The sequence below is a fragment of the Acipenser ruthenus genome, chromosome 51 (assembly GCF_902713425.1).
Source record: "Acipenser ruthenus chromosome 51, fAciRut3.2 maternal haplotype, whole genome shotgun sequence".
Lineage (NCBI taxonomy): Eukaryota > Metazoa > Chordata > Actinopteri > Acipenseriformes > Acipenseridae > Acipenser > Acipenser ruthenus.
Genome location: NC_081239.1, coordinates 4,413,094 through 4,435,357, shown reverse-complemented (window position 1 = coordinate 4,435,357; position 22,264 = coordinate 4,413,094).

Genomic DNA, 22,264 nt, shown 5'->3' with positions numbered 1-22,264 from the left:
AATAATAATAATAATAATAATAATAATAATAATAATAATAATAATTGTTTAGCTTGTTGCAGTTACAACACTTGTGGTTCGTCTTTGCTGTATAAAAATAATCTATAACAAAAACATTGTCAATGTTAAAAAATAAACTAGAAAAACGCAACAGGCGTTTAAAGGGGTGATATCAAACACAAAAGCCCAAATTAGGAGAAGCAATCAGGCCAATCTTGTCAAGCATCAAGCAAATAGGCACACTTGGAAAAATGCTGGGGCCCAAGATTCACACAATTCTTGCTTCTAACTTGGCGTCTTTTTTTGATCGCTTTGCTCTACTTTATCGCTCCACTTGAAATGCTCTTTGTATGACTTGAAATGACTGAGACACACACACACTGAGACACACACACAAATACTGAGACACACTCACACACACTGAGATTGTGTGTGTTGTAGTGTGTGTTTCTCAGTGTATGTGTGTCTCGGTGTCTGTGTGTCAGTGTGTGTGTGTGTCTCAGTGTGTCTGTGTGTGTCTCAGTGTGTGTGTGTGTCTCAGTGTGTGTGTGTCTCAGTGTATGTGTATGTCAGTTTTTGTGTGTGTGCCTCAGCGTGTGTGTGAATGTGTGTATATCTCAGTTAACGTGTCTTAGTATGTGTGTGTCAGTATGTGTGAGTGTGTGTCTCAGTGTGTTTGTGTCTCAGTCACTTCAAGTCATACAAAGAGCATTTCAAGTGGAGCGATAAAGTGGAGCGATAAAGTGGAGCGAAGTGATCAAAAAAGGCGCCAAGTTAGAAGCAAGAATTGTGTGAATCTTGGGCCCCAGCTCCTTTCCAAGTGTGCCTATTTGCTTGATGCTTGACAAGATTGGCCTGATTGCTTCTCCTAACTTGAGCTTTTGTGTTTGATATCATCCCTTTAAACGGCTGTTGCGTTTTTCTAACTTGTTTGTTTTTTTTACATTGACAATGTTTTTGTTATAGATCAATAAATACAGTAGAACATTTTCTAGCAGTATCAGAAATTGTAACATGTCCATTTAATTTACAAGCATTTACACAGACCTGTGAAAAACAACAGATTAAAAGATAGCAGACCACAGGACTGGACCCACACTGCAGAGCTTCCTCCCTCCCACGCTGAGCATGTTTTTCCAACCACTGACCACATCCTCAGCTGCTACATCCTACAGCAAGCTCTAACCCCATGGTATTTGAAACCGTTTAACCCCTCCTGCCCTGCACATGAAGAGCGGGTTTTGTGTGTGTATATTGTAAATAATACTGTGTAAAATATACATTTATTGTAATTAATTCATAAAGTAGCTGACGCTCCTTTTTTATGGTACATTTTCTCAGTCTTGGTGTAATAATATTATGCAATGCAATTAACTGTACAGTAAAATACATTTCAATGAGGAAAAAATATGTATAATAATTGAGTGCTAATATCCAGAAAAAAAACTGAAGGGGAAAAAATGTCTGTCAGTCAGAAATGAGAAATACGCATCACAAGCTGCTTTGCCTTGCACCGATTTACCACCTTGCCAGAAGCTGCAACAGTTTATAAATTAGCAAGAAAAATAGCACTGTGTGGGATTTCTATATACGGTATATAAAAAACAGAAGATCAACACAGCAACTCCTGATCCCCTATTTACTTCTGACTGTCAAGAAAAACAAGTCCAGATTAGGCTGCACATGCACCACTAGCTGCCAAATAGTGATCTCTACACGCATGTGAAGTTGCAATGGCAGGGATTATTAAAAACGATGCGTTGTCTCCTTTGTTTTTACCTGAAATGCACACTTTTTTTAACCACACCTACTGTATGGCATCCTTTGTTTTGTAGTTAAATCACGAGGGTAAAGTCAGGCCTTTCTTTCTTCTGGGATATTTTTCAACTTTAATAGTGTTACACATAATGACTTTGATAACGTTTGAATAAACCGTGTTTGTTCCAGCAGTATAATAAATATATGTTACATGGATAGAATCCGTGTTCTATAAAGTACAGTATGTCTTACTATATTACTACTATAATATACATTTCATTTCACAGTCTGTCTGTCACACATGACATTGTGAGCAGGATAACTGCCTTGATGTTGTACCAATCTTCACCAAGCTTTTACTTTATTATTCAATGCTAGCTTCCTTTGTATGCTTTGGATTGCATTTCACTATAATCTTTCACTCCCTTCCTCTTACTGTGTGATTATGAGGACCCTCTATATGCATGCACGGGTTTTTATAAAAGGTAATGGCTTCAGATACCGGAATACATGATTCTAGTTGACCATTCTGGATGACTCCTTATATCAACAGAAATATTATGTACATGAAAGTACTTCTGTATTTACATTTAGTTATTTTATAAACTTATTTCTTTTGTCCATTCAAATGTTTGAACGGAATAATTTTTAAATGTGAAAGGCAGGAAATAGTGGAGCTGCTCCGGAACATCAGCTCTGGCTCCATGCTCTGGAGTGCTCCAGTGACCCAGCTCCGGCTCCAGCATCCCCAGCTCCAGCTCCACTGTGGCTCCGGAGCTCAGCTCAGGAAACTGTCACGCTCCGCTCTGGCTCCAGGGCTCCACCCTAGCACGCACCCACATATTATATTATAGCATGATCACAATGAATCACCAGCCCCCCTTCTTTAAACCTCAGAATGATTTTAACAATATAATTCTAACTGATTTCTTATTACATAAAACACAGCTGCTATTATTATTATTATTATTATTATTATTATTATTATTATTATTATTATTATTATTATTATTTATTATTATTAGTCATTTAGCAGATGCTTTTATCCAAAGCGAGTTACAGAGACTAGGAGGTGAACTACGCATCAACAACTGCTGCTGCTGCAGAGTCACTTAAAATATGACCCCAGTTTTACCTAAAACCATAATATATTAAAAAAAAACTGCTGTCTACTTGAAAAATGAAATAAAAATATACACAGCAGTCTAGAACAGTTCCATGAATATCAAACAAGCAAAATCTTTTACTCTGTATAAATGTTCATGGAGGGTAAATGTTTGCAATCAATATTATAAAACTAATTTTGTCAGATTTTACATTCAGCTTTCAGAAAGCTATGAACACAGGAGACCTGCAATCACTGGGTAATGACATTTAAAAAATACTTTGATCATAGAAAACGGTCCTTTCCCTTCTGGGAACTGCCATTGCAACTTTAAAGATTTTATTTTACCACCTACAGCTCTGGCCAAAAAATCTGCATCCCCCTACAGAATGAACTGATTCTGCTTCATAAAGTCACACGAAACCTCCTGAATAATGTGAAGTTAGCATATTAAATTACACAACGCTTTGTATTATTCCATATTCTTAACCAAAAACTGACAGAAATTGAAAAATGTGACATTTTGAAATTCAACATGAATACTACACTACATGCCTCCAGCTGACTTTTGCAATGTAATTTTGTAGCTTCTTTTATTACATGATGTTAAATAAAATATCTAAATTATGTTCATACAGGTTTTTTTTTTATTTTGTATTATGTCTCAATTCTAAAATTGTAGGTGATGCAAAACTTTTGGCCAGAGCTTTAGAACTGCTAATGTTCTTTTAACATCCCATTCCAAAACATATGTTAAAGAAATAACGAAAGAAAGAAATGCACACCCTGAATAAGTGAAGCATTAGTTTGCTTTAACACTTTCACAGGACGTGTCAGTGAGCTGCTGTAGCTACAGTTCAGACCAGTTCAAAGGGCCTCAACAGCATCAGCATACATCACTGTGAGAGGACTTTCTGTACCACTATTTACAAGTTTCCAGGTTCCTATATTTGATTGTAGGTGGAAATCAATTTAGTTGTCTTACAATTCTTCTGCACACATTTTTGTATTAATCTTTAATGATGCTTCCATGTTTGGCCATACTTCTACCATATTGTATCATGCATCTGCAATACTTTCATTCAGGACCGTCATTTGCTATAGGGCAGGGTGAGCAGCTGCCCCCTCCCCTCCAGACACACAATATAATCACTATTAAGATGGTTAAAGTTTTCTTCACAAATGAATAAAATGCATTTTTCAAACATCGTTATTTTCTAATCGAACCCGGATCCGGAATGAAGTCAGCCACGGCTGCAAGGCGACAGTCATTCATTTTCTATTGATAGTTCATCGTTGTCCAGTGATTATATCGACAACACACAGAATTACACTGCAGTCTATTATTTCTTTAAGAATATAATATTATTGATATCATGAGTCAACGGGAAATGTCGGACATGTTTGTCACAGCAGGTGGAAAACAGAAGAATTAAACACAGCGAGACAACAAGGAGGGATTCACTTGTGGAAGAAACTATTAATATTGCTGATGCCCACGTACAATTATTTATACCTGCTCTAAAGAAAAGGTACCATAGATTTGAAACTAGATTTAGCCTCATGTGTAGAGCTGTGCTGAGCGTTTTCGGGTTGGATTGGCAGAAAATAATATTTAAGGCGGCACACTTGTTGTAAATTAGTGCCGTGCTTTACAAATACTTGCATTGCAAATTTGTTATAATTTATTTTAAGAATAAGAACGATGCTGACAAAACGCACGTTATTTCATTGTAAACTGGACCAATTACTGCCTGTTTATATTCATTCATGATGCTAATTACTGTTTTAAAATGTTACAATGTTTAAATATGCATTTATATGGAAAAAAATGAATATAAATGAAAATCTATGAATTTATTTTTCTAACATATTTTCATATATATGCAGGCTGGTGTTGACACACATTTGCCTTGATGAAAGCGAGACGCCGTCCCCTTTTATTTTATTTTATTCATGATTATCGGGGTAAACATGTTATTTAAAACTTTGCTACAGATTTATACTTTCGACATTCACAGAATTGTGGTGCTTATTTAGCAGTTTATGTTCATTGGTTTATATTTGATACAAACAGCATGATTTTCAAAAGGGGAAAAATAAGATCTAGGTTAGAAAGTGATTTCTAAAGCTGATTTGGGTCACGAAGTATCTGGCTTTCAAAGGGTTTAGATGAAACGAGTCGTGAATTCACTTGTTGACGCTTTAAAAATACAAATCAAGTGATGTGGTTCCATTCATCAGGCTTTTAAATCATTTTGCCACCTCGTTCTTGTTTTGCCCCTTCTGAAAATCATGCTGAAAGTGTCATTCTTTGTGGAAAACAGGTGAAATGTATCAAACTTAACTTGAGGTTGTAAGTATATATCAAATCCGGTGAGTATTCGGATGGACGCTCTAAATTAAAGAGTTAAACTGCGTTCTTACCCCTGGCTCTTTTTGTAAAGCCCATGCAATACAGGACTTTCTTTTTTTTTTTTATTAAATGATCTGAAATAAGAGTCTTATGTCCTGAGCTGCTTCTCTAAAACGATTTTAAAGAGATGATGTTGTACCACTATTTGTTTAATGTAGTAGTAGTGACGGTTTGCAACTGAAATGTTTAGTTAACTATATTGGAAGCTGGCAGTACAGTAATTCGGTTAGTGTTAAAGCCTTTACATACTTTTAATGTTGACACAGCTTTGCCCCCCCCCCCCCCAGAATTGTTCTGAAATGATGCCCCTGCTTTCATTTGATTTATCATACATTGACTAGCTTTTTCTACACTTAACTACACTTTTACCATGAAACTACCATGAAAAATAGGTCCTCGCTCCCCTGTCCTTTACCATGTGCTTCCCTGCTTCACCATGCATACAGTGTGTTTCACAATACTCTCTGTCATTTACCTGGCTTGCACACTCTGCTTTTATCATGACATTTCCACAAGACAACAGCTCAAAATATATATTTTGAATTACGATCAAGTCTTCAAACCCAGAATCTTTCACTCTAACTGTCCCCAAACCAGATGGATAATCAGCAGCATGTTTAATAAAGCACCAGCAATAATACTTACATATCAGTGCAGCGACTTCACAAGCCTGCATTCTGTCTCGAGATGTTTTTAAAGCTGAGCTCAATGTAGGCACTTCACAGTTTTGAAGTTGTAAACATACAGGTTCCTCCCGCTACGCCTATTTATTAAATGACCACAAACGTATTTCTAATATGTCTGATTCTGTTGTCTGACAAAACATAGTCACGTGATCTCATTTCGGGGAGTATTTATTTTTACACTGAGCATCAAACAACTTCATTTACATGTAAGAAGCTAAAACTTCTATTAACCAACTGGCTGCTGGAAAACAAAAACACTTTACTCAAGAACTGGTCTGATGAAACCACTGTTCAAATGAGGGGATTGAAACACTTCTGTACACACACTGCTCTGTGCTGTGTGTGTGGGAATGTAAGGTTGGCAGGGATGGGGTTAAATCTGTCCCTCCAGCAATCACAGGTGTGGTCATTCCACCATTAGGTAATTGATGCTAATTGGGGAGTGGCCACATATATAAAAGCATGGAGAAATCCTTGCTTTGGGGTGAGTGATTTTTTGTACTGTTGGTCAAAATGGTAGTGAAGGCTAATGCCCAGACTACATCTGATTGTTTTGTTTAATCTTTTGTTTTGGCCCTTGTGCCTTTTTCTTTGTTCCGGTGTTTGTTAATAAGCGTGCGCACCAGCACTTAAACTGCAGCTTTCTGTCTCTGGGTCTCTTCCTGCCGGTAACAGCTTGGGCCGTGATGCTACCCTGTCACAAAGGCAATAACATCATGCGCTTATAATGCTACAAACAACATTCACCACAGTGATGGTGTGCCGTATGTACCTACACAGAATTGCCATAATATATGCAAAATGTTTGAAAATGATCTGTATAAATGACATTTTCCAGCAGAAAGACATTGTCAGTACAAAATCTAATTTCTCTGCCGGGGATAAAAAATGAAAGATCAGAGCCAGGGTCCATCCATCCCTCCATCAAATTGCATCCTGCTAACATATTTTGCAAAATATATTTTCTAAATAAAGTTGTTAAGGCAGGAGAAAGGCAGACAAAAATCAAGCACATCCTCTCGACTTAATTTACTAAACGTAAATAAATGACCATCAAAATAATTACATACAGTTCTGTACCAGTGGAGACTGGTGACTTCTAAGTTAGAAGAGACACGACTACAAGCCTGCATGAAATGCATGAAATCAGGTCATTCTGTCACCCTGGTAAATATGGATTCTTATTTCCATGTGAGCAGCAAGTAACTTGTCATATTGAGCAATTATAATGCTGAATTTTGCATTACTTAAGATATGTGCATGTGTCAGTGTTTCATATTAATGTTTTCATCGCCATGGTTTCAAGGTGAACTTTTGCCATTATAATGAAATGCACTTTTTAGACATCAAAACATAAACACCAAAACACAAAACAGATCAAGTGAAACTTACATACTGTATTTATTTTTTTAAGCCCAATTGCTTGAACACTGTGCTCTACCTTTAAAAATGTCTGCACACAACAAGCACCAAGGGATAAAGATGACAAAACAGCTGTGTTTAAATATAGTGTTTTTAAAATGTTCCTACACTTAACATGGATTTCTTTTTTGTCTGATCACTTTTTAAAATCTCACTCATAGTAGGACGACAGCAGTGCTTCAGCAGGGGATGGGGGGGCTTGAGATGATCCTCCAATTAAAACCATTGCTAGTACTGTACTGTGTGGTGGTCACAGGAGATAGGAGTTTATAACAGAGTCTTGCCTGCTCTGAGGACCCAGTGCTGCTGGTAATATAGGAATGTTCAATCCAGGGTTTTGGTTAAAGTGTCATTTTTTCTTGCATTTTAGACAATATTTTTATGTTTTTGTTTTATGGAACATTATTTTATATATATATATATATATATATATACTTTTGTTCATGTGAAATTGAGGAGGCAGGAGCCTCCACTGATACTTATATTGACTCATCTTGTCAATAGTGGCACTAGCTTGTGAGCTTTGTGTATGTAAAGCTGTCTTATGCACTGTAGGCTACTCATATCTAGAGATCTAAATATATCAGCATATAATTATCAGTTGAATGATTTAGTTGCAATATGAAACATATATTCAAGTCAAGACTAAAAACACACTTTTAGAAAATGGCTTTATTATCTTAGTGGGTTTTAATGTAACTTTAAAATAGCTGTTTTTGTATTATTATTATTATTATTATTATTATTATTATTATGTGTACCAGTATACTGTTATTTAAATGGTCTGACTGTGGCAGTTGTGTGTGTGACTTGCTATACTAATGTATTGTGGTTTGTTCTTTTTTCTGCTATGTACTGTACAGTGCTTTGATACTTTTGTATGAAAAGCTCTACAGAAATGTAATAAATGCAATAAAGAAATATATAGGCAATATATTCTTTACACATTTCTAGTGTAAAAGACTAGAATTCTATAGTCAGCATATTCTTATGGATTTCTAAAAAGTCAATATAAAGCTGTTACAAGATCAAGTTAAAGCTTAGTGAACAGGGCCCTTTAACTAGACAAATATTTCAGCTAAAGCTTTCACCATCACACACTGTAACAAAAACTCTGTCAAAGACAGACCTTTTCATTTCAGGATGCTCGTATTGCACCTGCTCTGTGAATAAATGGAGATGCACAAAATAAATCATTTAAATACAATGTTAGTAACATACCACCCCAGCCATGGATATAAAATTAAGACAAGTCTTATCAGTGTCATGAGAGATACACACAGCAGTTTCATGAATATCAAACAGACTGAAAAGGGTCAGAATAATCTTTTACTCCATAAAAACATTCATGGAGGGCAGGTGTTGCAATCAACATTATTAACTAGCAATACAAAGTATATTAGTAGGATTTTACATTCAGCTCTCAGAAATCCATAAATAACACAGGAGACCCACAATCACTGGGTAATGAAATAAATACTTTAATCATAGAAAACAGTGCTTTCCTCTTGTGGGAACGAGCCATTACTAATGTAAAGTTTGTATTTCACCTCCCAGCAGAGCTAAATGTGAACGAGCCATTACTAATGTAAAGTTTGTATTTCACCTCCTAGCAGAGCTAAATGTGAACGAGCCATTACTAATGTAAAGTTTGTATTTCACCTCCTAGCAGTGCTGAATGTGAACGAGCCATTACTAATGTAAAGCTTGTATTTCACCTCCCAGCAGAGCTAAATGTGAACGAGCCATTACTAATGTAAAGTTTGTATTTCACCTCCTAGCAGTGCTAAATGTGAACGAGCCATTACTAATGTAAAGTTTGTATTTCACCTCCTAGCAGAGCTAAATGTGAACGAGCCATTACTAATGTAAAGTTTGTATTTCACCTCCTAGCAGTGCTAAATGTGAACGAGCCATTACTAATGTAAAGTTTGTATTTCACCTCCCAGCAGAGCTAAATGTGAACGAGCCATTACTAATGTAAAGCTTGTATTTCACCTCCCAGCAGAGCTAAATGTGAACGAGCCATTACTAATGTAAAGTTTGTATTTCACCTCCTAGCAGTGCTAAATGTGAACGAGCCATTACTAATGTAAAGTTTGTATTTCACCTCCCAGCAGTGCTAAATGTGAACGAGCCATTTATAATGTAAAGTTTGTATTTCACCTCCTAGCAGAGCTAAATGTGAACGAGCCATTACTAATGTAAAGTTTGTATTTCACCTCCTAGCAGTGCTGAATGTTTGTTTAACACCCCCTCCCCACATTGTTTGTGTGGCCTGTGAAGCAAATATCAAATTCAATATATATTTCTTAAATGTGAATGTGACACATGTTGCTAAAGCTGATAAATAAATCAAGTGCTCGTGTGCTCGCTTCCTGTGCTCAGTTTAACACTTTGTTTCAACAGGAAGTGTCAGTGAGCTGCTGTAGCTACAGTTCAGACCAGTTCAAAGGGCCTCAGCAGCATCAGCATACATCACTGTGAGAGGACTTTCTGTACCACTATATTAAATTTATATATAGTGACCAAGCTGGCCGTACCTTTGGGTTTGTGACCCAGAGATAAAAACATTTATTCGAAACACAAAACAAACAAACAAACCCCCTGCTCTCATTGAGCTCTCACTACACACATGCAGGTCCCTCTCTAACATGCAGGACAGCTAAGCTGTGTACCTGACATAGAACACCAAAACAAAACACTTTAATACAAATTTTAATAAAGCCAAATGTAGTTTTAAATAGACCTTTATGACTTTCCATCAGGCTCTTCACTCAACAGCAGCAGCCTAGAGGAGACTGACTGCTTCCCTTTTATACCCTGCACCTGGCTCGAATTTACAATAACTACCAGGTGCAGGTGATAATTAATAATTAAACAAAACAATAAAACAATTAAATTGAACAAAAGCAATTACCTTGCCATAAAACAAAACATTTTTATATTGCAGGCCCCTCTGTCCAGCTACATTGTGTTATATATATATATATATATATACAGTAACAAAAACTTTGTTAAAATAACGTTAAGGTTGCAGTTCAAAGTGTCAGGAAATGGGACGTTAAGGCACGGAACATTAACTCACCCCTATGATGCCGATGCATCGCATCAGATATGATGTCATACATGACATCAGTAATGACATCAGCAATGACTAATCACATGACAAATGCTCCACCAAGACTGCCCAGAAGGACATTACCTGGGTGTGTTTATTGGTATGTAGAATATTGTTCCGCCAGCTGTTCTTAGGAACTCATATGACAATAACAAGACAAAGGAGCACAGTTTGATCTTCATTCTCCATGGCACTGTTCCAGAAAAAAAACAATCCTTATAGTGAGTGAGATACATATTCAAATGCATTTGATAAACCAATGGTCTTGGATAGATGTGTGGCAATGCCATATTGCATAGTGGCAAGCGTGCCTAGTTTTGCATTGGAAGTAACAGCAGTAATTATGCAACACCTATATCACGTTGTGACAGGAATGACTGGGCGGTGAGGTCACGGAAGAAGAAGGAAGGTAAGTACTGACACCAGGCCCTCAGTTTTCAAAAAGAAAGACGCGGCTGGCCGCTGTTTTTATAAAGCAACACAAAAATAAATAAAATATTTAAACAAAAACACACAATAAAAGGTTTAATTATTATTTATTATTATTATTTATTTCTTAGCAGACGTCCTTATCCAGGGCGACTTACAATTGTTACAAGATATCACATTATTTTTACATACAATTACCCATTTATACAGTTGGGTTTTTACTGGAGCAATCTAGGTAAAGTACCTTGCTCAAGGGTACAACAGCAGTGTCCTCCACTTGGGATTGAACCCACGACCCTCCGGTCAAGAGTCCAGAGCCCCAACCACTACTCCACACTGCTGATTAAACAAAACAAATCTCGAACACAAAATAATAAATACAGGTCAGGCTGGGCTGTCACTGTCACTGTGCCTGTATATCTTTTTAAATACAGTTTAGTCTGTCTTAGTTTCTTTCTTTCTTTCTTTCTTTCTTTAACGTAACGCAGCAGCCCTTTATGTCAGTTTAAAGAGGTTTTAATGGACAAGACATAAGGTTCATTTCACAAGGTCTTCCACAATGAAATCCTTCTGGTCACGGGCACATTCTTCTGGAGTTTTTGTGTGTAGGCATTTAAATTCTCACTGTCTAACTGTGATATCGTTTTAAATCTTGCGAACAGTCAATCTGTGTTTATGGGCTATATACCGACTATATATATTTGGATGGGGGTGTTTTAATGGTTTTTATGGGTTAAAATGAAAATCAGAAGCCCTATTTATAATGCAATCTTCATTAACAGAAAAATAATAATAATGACCATGAAACATAAATGTAAATAATTATTACAATTGAGAGCAATGATTTAACATATTGCTCATTATTCCCTAAAGTTAGAACTTTTTAAAAGTGATTCTATTCAATGTATTGTTAAACTGCAGTTACAGTGTGATCTTACTGCAGTGTGGTGTTAAACTGCAGTTACAGTGTGATCTTACTGCAGTGTGGTGTTAAACTGCAGTTACAGTGTGATCTTACTGCAGTGTGGTGTTAAACTGCAGTTACAGTGTGATCTTACTGCAGTGTGGTGTTAAACTGCAGTTACAGTGTGATCTTACTGCAGTGTGGTGTTAAAATGCAGTTACAGTGTGATCTTACCGCAGTGTGGTGTTAAACTGCAGTTACAGTGTGATCTTACTGCAGTGTGGTGTTAAACTGCAGTTACAGTGTGATCTTACTGCAGTGTGGTGTTAAACTGCAGTTACAATGTGATCTTACTGCAGTGTGGTGTTAAACTGCAGTTACAGTGTGCCTATTGTTGGACCTGCAGTTTATTGTTCAAAGCCATTTAACATAACGAGAAGGGCCTTCGACGATAAAGCGCTCTTATCAGGGTTATATTGCTATTAGAAAATTGATACGTTAAAAAAATAGTCCAGTTTTTGTGTTTGTTTTTTTCGTTATTTTTATGCAGCACTAGTTTTTTTGTTGTGAATGAATGCAAACACATTCCTCCTTATTCTATGAGTGATGCGGTTTGCTCAGAATTCCACCTGCGGTCGGGTCGTCTTCACTCGAGCTTCATCCCAGCCGTGGACACTTCGTGGGTGTTTAATCGTGGTAATATAATAGTAATAATAAAAAAGATGCCAAAGATTGAGATTGAAACTTTATTGAAATAAATCAGCAAAAATACATTCAGAAATACAGAGTAGTAGAGTATCATTATCATGCACAACCCTTCATACAATACAATGACATGAATCACATATTTTCTTTGGTACAGCTCGTGTGATTTCTATGTGTTTGCATGAGATGAATGTGTTTCATGAATGCATGGATTTGCCCCCCTCCCCTCTGCTCCCCATACACTATAATGAGAAATAAAACTGAGTCAGTGACCCTGTTATTTTTAGTTTTTACAGCAATGTAAATTAAATATCATCAGAAAAATAAGACATTTCCATTTAAATCATAAGCTGTAGCAAACCACCCTACTCATAGCCTTAATGACTTCACCCCATGTTGCATTGCACCCTGCAGACTGCACATATATTTCTGCGTGATAATGCAGACCTATTTAAAGACCATAGGGGGCGCCACAGTGCTAGTATATGCGGCAGCTTCACTTGCATTGTGACAGGCTCCAGTCCTGGGGGGCTTTTCCTCCAGGTAGAAACGCAGCCATGGTTGGAACGCAGACCTGGACTGGAAGAGACCAGCTTGCTGAGCTGCACGAGGACAACTCCTCTCACTTACCAGACAGAGGCTCAGAGTGACCCAGGCTAGAGCTGCCCACGTCATTGCACTGGAGGATCATGTGAAAAAGAGAACTGTCCTTCATCTGCCATCTACCTTAGCCCTGTCCTCCTGATAAGCAATTCAACACCTGTATCCTGGCTGCTGTTTGTAATGTACTGCAGCATCAAGACCTTCCAGGTGATTGTATCATTATACAGGAGCTTGCTCCCTTCCTCCCTCAGTAAATGTGTTTGTGGTGCCCTCTATGGGATTTAATAGTACACTGCAAGTTGTACATTCATTCTGTAAATCCATGCTCTGCCATGCCATGGTGAAGAGGCCTGTTACTCTGTTAGCACTCTGAATATATTCTTTACAAGGTGAAAGAAACTTGCACCAGTAACTAATGTAACCTCTATTAGAATCATTTACTACATTAAAACACACACACACCTCACCTTAATATAAATATGTGCTGCACCAGTAAATAATTGAATATATATATTTAAATTATCATTAAATTAAAACACACACACACCTCACCTTAATATAAATATGTGCTGCACCAGTAAATAACTGAACATATATTTAAATTATCATTAAATTAAAACACACACACACACCTCACCTTAATATAAATATGTGCTGCACCAGTAAATAATTGAACATATATTTAAATTATCATTAAATTAAAACACACACACCCCATCACCTTAATATAAACCAGTAGATAATGTCAGATTAATATAAACCAGTAGATAATGTCAGATTAATATAAACCAGTAGATAATGTCAGATTAATATAAACTAGAAAATAATGTCAGAGTAATATAAACCAGTAGATAATGTCAGAGTAATATAAACCAGTAGATAATGTCAGAGTAATATAAACCAGTAGATAATGTCAGAGTAATATAAACCAGTAGATAATGTCAGATTAATATAAACCAGTAGATAATGTCAGATTAATATAAACCAGTAGATAATGTCAGAGTAATATAAACCAGTAGATAATGTCAGATTAATATAAACCAGTAGATAATGTCAGAGTAATATAAACCAGTAGATAATGTCAGAGTAATATAAACCAGTAGATAATGTCAGATTAATATAAACCGTAGATAATGTCAGATTAATATAAACCAGTAGATAATGTCAGAGTAATATAAACCAGTAGATAATGTCAGATTAATATAAACCAGTAGATAATGTCAGAGTAATATAAACCAGTAGATAATGTCAGAGTAATTTCAACCAGTAGATAATGTCAGAGTAATATAAACCAGTAGATAATGTCAGAGTAATATAAACCAGTAGATAATGTCAGATTAATATAAACCAGTAGATAATGTCAGAGTAATATAAACCAGTAGATAATGTCAGAGTAATATAAACCAGTAGATAATGTCAGAGTAATATAAACCAGTAGATAATGTCAGATTAATATAAGACAGTGTTGCTCTGAAAGAACACGCTTGTCATTGTGGGCGCTGGTATCTCACGGCATGAAGTACTTCTTCTTTTCCTCCTCCTCCTCCTCCTCCTCCTCCTCCTCCTTGTGGAATATCTCCCCGTCTTGTTTTCTCCAGCGCAGATTAACACCGTCCATTGGAAAGTTCTTGGAGAGGTGCTCCCGAATCTGAAACAGCAGCACAAGAAACACAGTGTTATCAAGGAGCACCACATCTCTCTGTGTATCTATCAGGGAAACGAGAGGAAACTAGAAGGAACTAAAGGGAAGCAAAGTCAACATGAGATTAGCTCATCAGTGTCACACGAAGCCCAGTACACAGGAAGCAGTGTCAGTTTGGATTTCTGAAAGGGCGTGTCACCTACCTGCTCTAAAATGGCTTCGCTCACTTTAGGGTCTTCAAGATTCACTCCTTCGGGTACGTTTAGTTTGACCCTTGCTGTTGCCATCTTATCTGTGCAGACAAACAGAAGAGTTCACACAGCCATTAAATAAACCTAATGTAAAACAATAAGACCCCACGTAGTCTGTAATGTGCAGCACAAAAGAGTTCACACAGCCATTAAATAAACCTCATGTCAAACAATAAGACCCCACGTAGTGTGTAATGTGCAGCACAGAACGGGAGCAGCATTCCCTTTTTAGATTCTGAGAAATGTGCCGTTTTAACCGAGAAAGGATCAATTATCAGTGAGGAACCATCGACGACCACTAACCCTTTGAATGTATTCATTTTGTTGCATTATACAATTTTGAAATATAATTTAATTAAAAAAAAACTGCCTTTGTTTAATATTGCTAATTACAGCTTTATTAAAACACAAGTAGCATAGAAATAAATAAAGTAAACAATCATTAAACACGCAATTCATTTTCCTTCCAGCCAGCCTTGAACGCAATGTCTTAGACCTCAGTTTTCAGCATAGTGAATGCAGTGTCTTAGATCTCAGTTTTCAGCATAGTGAATGCAGTGTCTTAGATCTCAGTTTTCAGCATAGTGAATGCAGTGTCTTAGATCTCAGTTTTCAGTATAGTGAATGCAGTGTCTTAGACCTCAGTTTTCAGCATAGTGAATGCAGTGTCTTAGACCTCAGTTTTCAGCATAGTGAATGCAGTGTCTTAGATCTCAGTTTTCAGCATAGTGAATGCAGTGTCTTAGATCTCAGTTTTCAGTATAGTGAATGCAGTGTCTTAGATCTCAGTTTTCAGCATAGTGAATGCAGTGTCTTAGATCTGAGTTTTCAGCATACAGAATGCAGTGTCTTAGATCTCAGTTTTCAGCATAGTGAATGCAGTGTCTTAGACCTCAGTTTTCAGCATAGTGAATGCAGTGTCTTAGACCTCAGTTTTCAGTATATTGAACGCAATGTCTTAGACCTCAGTTTTCAGCATAGTGAATGCAGTGTCTTAGATCTGTTTTCAGCATACAGAATGCAGTGTCTTAGATCTCAGTTTTCAGCATAGTGAATGCAGTGTCTTAGATCTCAGTTTTCAGCATAATGAATGCAGTGTCTTAGATCTCAGTTTTCAGCATAGTGAATGCAGTGTCTTAGATCTCAGTTTTCAGTATAGTGAATGCAGTGTCTTAGATCTCAGTTTTCAGCATACAGAATGCAGTGTCTTAGATCTCAGTTTTCAGCATAGTGAATGCAGTGTCTTAGATCTCAGTTTTCAGCATACAGAATGCAGTGTCTTAGATCTCAGTTTTCAGCATAGTGAATGCAGTGTCTTAGATCTCAGTTTTCAGCATAGTGAATGCAGTGTCTTAGACCTCGGTTATCAGCATAGTGAATGCAGTGTCTTAGACCTCAGTTTTCAGTATAGTGAATGCAGTGTCTTAGACCTCAGTTTTCAGTATAGTGAATGCATGCTTTGCCATTGTTGCTGTCTTATTTGCTTTCTTGTTTCCTCTACATGTTTATGACTGGCAATATGATCCTTTAATGGGATTGACTCATACATGATCAACGGCAGCAAAACTTGAACAATAGTGTCCCACCATCCTCATAGAGATAATCAGATTTTGTTTTAGCTCTGTCTTTTACTGAAACATTGCTTTTTTTTCTTCGTTGGTGCAGCTGTCATGTTGAGTTTCAGCAGCAGAGACACGTGAGTGAAGTCACCTAAACTCAACTTGCAAACAAATGCATGTGGTATGTCGTCTTCAATCACTACACTGTACTGTACGTTACATTTTTACCAGTTTCTAAACGCTTGATATAATGGTATTTCTGAAATGTTTGTTTTTTAAAAGGGAAATAAAACAAAACCTGTGAAAGTATGAGTATTGTGATGTTTATTTATGTTGACTATTTATACTTCTAAACAATGCAGTAAGATTGTGCTTCAAAAACGTTTTCAATTATATGATGAGTTCAAAACTGAGACGTTCCTAAGCAACACTGGGCAACCCTCTCCATCGAGGCAGAATCTCCAGCCGCCTGCGTCGCCCGCACTGCACTACTGGATTCACTGCAGCCCGAGCGAGCTCTGTACTAATGTGACGTGCATTTTAACAGGGAAATCAGAGAATCATCTCCAAGACACACGGAAACATGCTTATGTTAATGCTTTGCATGAATGCTCTCAAAATGAGATGTTGGAGTCTCGAGGGAGGTTGATATTTGATAACTTGTAAAAGTTAATAAAACTGAGTGGAAGGTTGTTGCCAGTTACTGTGTAAAATGTGAGCATTTTACCCTTAGAGGGAACGCTGAATGTGAGTTAAGTGCAGGGCTCAGGTGAGGTGCTGGTACCTAGAACACAAGAAGCAGACGTGTAGAGGTAGATTTTCAGAGATGAACTCTTGTGTTTAGATGTTTAGAGGAGTGTCTAATGTTAGGGCAGTTTTCAACAGTATAAACAGGGTTACCTGAAGACAGATTATTTGCTGGACAATATAATGCAACTCTATACATTAGGATTCCAAACCGAAAGACAACCTTCTGCTTTCCTAGTGTTGTTGCTGAATAGTTGCACACAGCTCTCCCACAGCTGATATAGCTCTAGTGGATCATATGACACGTGAGGTGAGCTGTCAGTCACACTGTACAAACTGCCATCTTCAAACTGCACTTACCTTGAGAGACCGGAGTGGAAGGGGGCCTCGAGGATTCTGCTTCTGTAACAAGAAAAAAAGAGAAAAAAGGAAGTTTATAACAAACCCAGATTGCTGAAGTGGTTCTGAATCCACTGAAGTGATTACACTGCATACCTTGAGAGACCGGAGTGGAAGGGGGGCTTGTGGGGTCTGAATCTGTAAAGAAAACACACAACAACAAGATTTAGTGTTTCCTGTTTCAAGTGTATTGTTCAAATGCATTTCAATGAAACTGTGTCTATGCTGCTCTCTCCACCAGGGCAATAAATAAATACTAATACAATCAAACAATAAGTCATTTATTACAAAGCCACTTTCAAACTGAACTAGTGCACTCCATACCTTTAGAGGCCGGTGTTGAGAGAAGGCTTGAGAGGTTTGGATTTGCAGGAGTAAAAATACATCATTTGCATTTCTACATTATTGTTTAAATATATTTGAGCGACACTGTGTGTGTGTGTATGTGTGTGTGTGTGTGTGTGTGAGTGTGTGTGTGTGCGTCAGTGTGTGTGCGTCAGTGTGTGTGTCAGTGTGCGTGTATGTGTGTGTCAGTGTGTGTCTGTCAGTGTGTGTGTCAGTGTATGTGTGTCAGTGTGTGTCTGTGTGTGTGTGTGTGTGTGTGAGTGTGTGTGTGTGAGTGTCAGTGTGTGTGTGTGTGTGTGTGTGTGTGTCAGTGTGTGTGTGTGTGTCAGTGTGTGTGTGTGTGTGTCAGTGTGTGTCTGTGTGTGTGTGTGTGTGTCAGTGTGTGTGTGTGTCAGTGTGTGTGTGTGTGTGTGTCAGTGTGTGTGTGTGTGTCAGTGTGTGTGTGTGTGTGTCAGTGTGTGTCTGTGTGTGTGTGTGTGTGTCAGTGTGTGTGTGTGTCAGTGTGTGTCTGTGTGTGTGTCAGTGTGTGTGTGTGTGTCAGTGTATGTGTGTGTCAGTGTGTGTGTGTGTGTGAGTGTCAGAGTGTGTGAGTGTGTGTGTGTCAGTGTGTGTGTGTGTGTGTGTGTGTGTGTCAGTGTGTGTCTGTGTGTGTGTGTGTATGTGTGTGTGTCAGTGTGTGTGTGTGTGTGTGTGTGTGTCAGTGTGTGTCTGTGTGTGTGTGTGTGTGTATGTGTGTGTGTGTCAGTGTGTGTGTCAGTGTGTGTGTGTGTGTGTGTGTGTGTCAGTGTCTGTGTGTGTGTGTGTGTCAGTGTGTGTGTGTGTGTGTGTGTCAGTGTGTGTGTGTCAGTGTGTGTCTGTGTGTGTGTGTGTATGTGTGTGTGTGTGTCAGTGTGTGTGTCAGTGTGTGTGTGTGTGTCAGTGTGTGTGTGTGTGTGTGTGTGTCAGTGTCTGTGTGTGTGTGTGAGTGTCAGTGTGTGTGTGTGTGTGTGTCAGTGTCTGTGTGTGTGTGTGAGTGTCAGTGTGTGTGTGTGTGTGTGTCAGTGTCTGTGTGTGTGTGTGAGTGTCAGTGTGTGTGTGTGTGTGTGTCAGTGTCTGTGTGTGTGTGTGAGTGTCAGTGTGTGTGTCTGTGTGTTGCTGTCCTCAAAAGGGAAATAAATAAATGCTAATAAATTCAAACAATAAGTCATTTATTATAAAGCCACATTCAAATTGAACTGATACAATGGTGAACTCACTGTTGAATTAGTGAGGTTGATAAGAACACTGAGATTAATTTATAACTCATGGTGAGGGCTGTCAATCACACTGAACAAACTGCCCTCTTCAACCTGCACTTACCTTGAGAGACCGGAGTGGAAGGGGGGCTTCTGGGGTCTGAATCTGTAAAGAAAACACACAACAAGAAGATTTAGTGTTTCCTGTTTCAAGTGTATTGTTCAAATGCATTTCAATGAAACTGTGTCTATGCTGCTGTCTCCACCAGGACAATAAATAAATACTAATACAATCAAACAATAAGTCATTTATTACAAAGCCACATTCAAACTGAACTAGTGCACTCCATACCTTTAGAGGCTGGTGATGAGAGAAGGCTTGAGAGGTTTGGATTTGCAGGAGTAAAAATACATCATTTGCCTTTCTACATTATTGTTTAAATATATTTGAGTGACATTGTGTGTGTGTGTGTGTGTGTGTGTGTGTGTGTGTGTGTGTCAGTGTGTGTGTGTATATCATTGTGTGTGTGTGTGTGTGTGTGTGTGTCAGTGTGTGTGTGTCAGTGTGTGTCAGTGTGTGTGTGTTTGTGTGTGTGAGTGTGTGTCAGTTAGTGTGTGTGCGTGTGTGTGTGTGTGTGTGGTGCTGTCATCACCAGGGCAATGGTGAACTCACTGTTAAATTAGTGAGGTTGATAAGAACACTGAGATTCATTTATAACTCATGGTGAGGGCTGTCAATCACACTGAACAGACTGCCATCTTCAAACTGCACTTACCTTGAGAGACCGGAGTGGAAGGGGGGCTCGAGGATTCTCCTTCTGTAACAAGAAAAAGAGAAAAAAGAAAGTTTATAACAAAGCCAGATTCCTGCAGTGGTTCTGAATCCACTGAAGTGATTACACTGCATACCTTGAGAGACCGGAGTGGAAGGGGGGCTTGTGGGGTCTGAATCTGTAAAGAAAACACACAACAACAAGATTTAGTGTTTCCTGTTTCAAGTGTATTGTTCAAATGCATTTCAATGAAACTGTGTCTATGCTGCTGTCTCCACCAGGGCAATGCTGACAATGACATGGTTTATTGTTTTCAAATATATATAATAAATAGACAGTAAGAATGTATATCACAGTACACATCTCTCCTGGGTATAAGAATGAGGGGTAGCTGCTCCCTCTCACTCTCTTAATGACCGGGCTGGTTTCTGGTTCTTCAGATCTCTAGGCTACACCCTGTCCTGCTCTGGAGGTCAGACAGCTACTGTAGGATCAGATGGACTGAGCCTCTGAGTCCCTGCTCACAGTCTGGGGTACAAACACTGAGCTGAACAAGAGCACAGACTGAACAGGGAGCCTTCAGTCACAGCAGAACAAGGGGTACTGATAGCTGCAATCCACATCACCCCATTACCTCTGGAAGGATATTGACCATCCCATCAGCCTGAGCAGGGAGCCTGTGATTGATTCTCAAAGTGGAAACTGCTAGAGTTGTCACCACCAGGACCTAATGAAGAGATCTAATCATGCTTCCCTCTTTGAACCTGAAGGTACACACTGAATTAAATGAGAACACAGTCTGAACAGGGTCCTCACCCTCACAGCATAAGAAGGAGTTCTGATTGTTGCAGCCATAGTCATTCCATCCACCAGTCATACTCATCACCACACACTTCTCATCCCCTCCCCAATTGTTTGGTTCCCCGTTGCTCCAGCTGTGAAATGTGTAGTTATCCCCCTGGTGTGACCACTTCCAGGGCTCATTGAACAGGCCTATCCAGAAGGGCTTGCCCTGTGCTTTCTTCACTATTTCTTCATTTTCACCGGCGTTCTTTATACTGACGAGGTCGGTGTGGTGTTCTCTGCAGTACTGCTGAGCTTCAGTCCAGGTTTTCAGTTCTTCAATCAGGGTGTATCTCTCAGTGATGTTGCTGGGCTCTGTAAACACAAACAGCAGATCAAAATCAATGTGATCTGTGGAGGTGCGCTGGCTCTCCTGTTGTATAGTGATTGAACCCGAGTCACACCCGGCTCAGCTATCAAGGTCATGAAAAGCAGCATCTCTAGCAGTGCATGGGAGTCTCTTTAGTTTATGTCTGAAAAGTATTTAATAGCAAAGTGGGGGATGGGGGAGTATTTAATGATTTAGGAATAATGACCGTTCTTTTTCAAATTGATCATTCATATTTTCCTCACAGTCGGTGCACAGTCAATATGAAGCAAACACTATCATTATGAACACATCCCCCCCATGTGCTTTCATGTCTTTCCTGTACTGGCTGGTATTTGTCTGTTTTGAAGTCAGCCTGTTCCAATGACAGTTTCAACATTCTAAACTCTGAGGACGTCGACTGCATGATAATGAGCACTCTACTAGGAACCTGATTGGCTGAGGCAGAGCAATGACTGTTTAGTTCAGGTGGCTGTGGTATTATCATTATTATTATTATTATTATTATTATTATTATTATTATTATTATTATTATTATTATTATTATTATTTCAAATGTAAATAAAAGTTACATTTGTCTCAAGCAACAAGACTGGCTCATCACTGTGGAGGCTGTACCTCATGAAACATGGCACCTGCTGTGCTATCAGCTGTGTATCAAAGTCTGTCCTCTGTTCATGGTACCTGAAACTAACTTGCAACAGAGAGATGCAGCTTTTTTATATTTTTTTTAATACCTGTGTGGCAAAGTGCCCCGCCCCTGTGTGCATTTGTGTGTTCTGTGTATGTATGTATGGGTGCGTATGTTAATGTTGGTGTATAAATTGGTACACGGGATATAAACGGGTCTGTGTTTCACGTGTGTTTAAAGTGTATAATTATATTTAGGCACGAGGATTGCACATCACGCACGTGCATTTAAAATATAATATGTGAACACGGGGTTTTCACGTAATTAATTCACGTGCTGGGATTCAAGTGAATAATTAATTAGTAATTGAATCCCAGCACAAC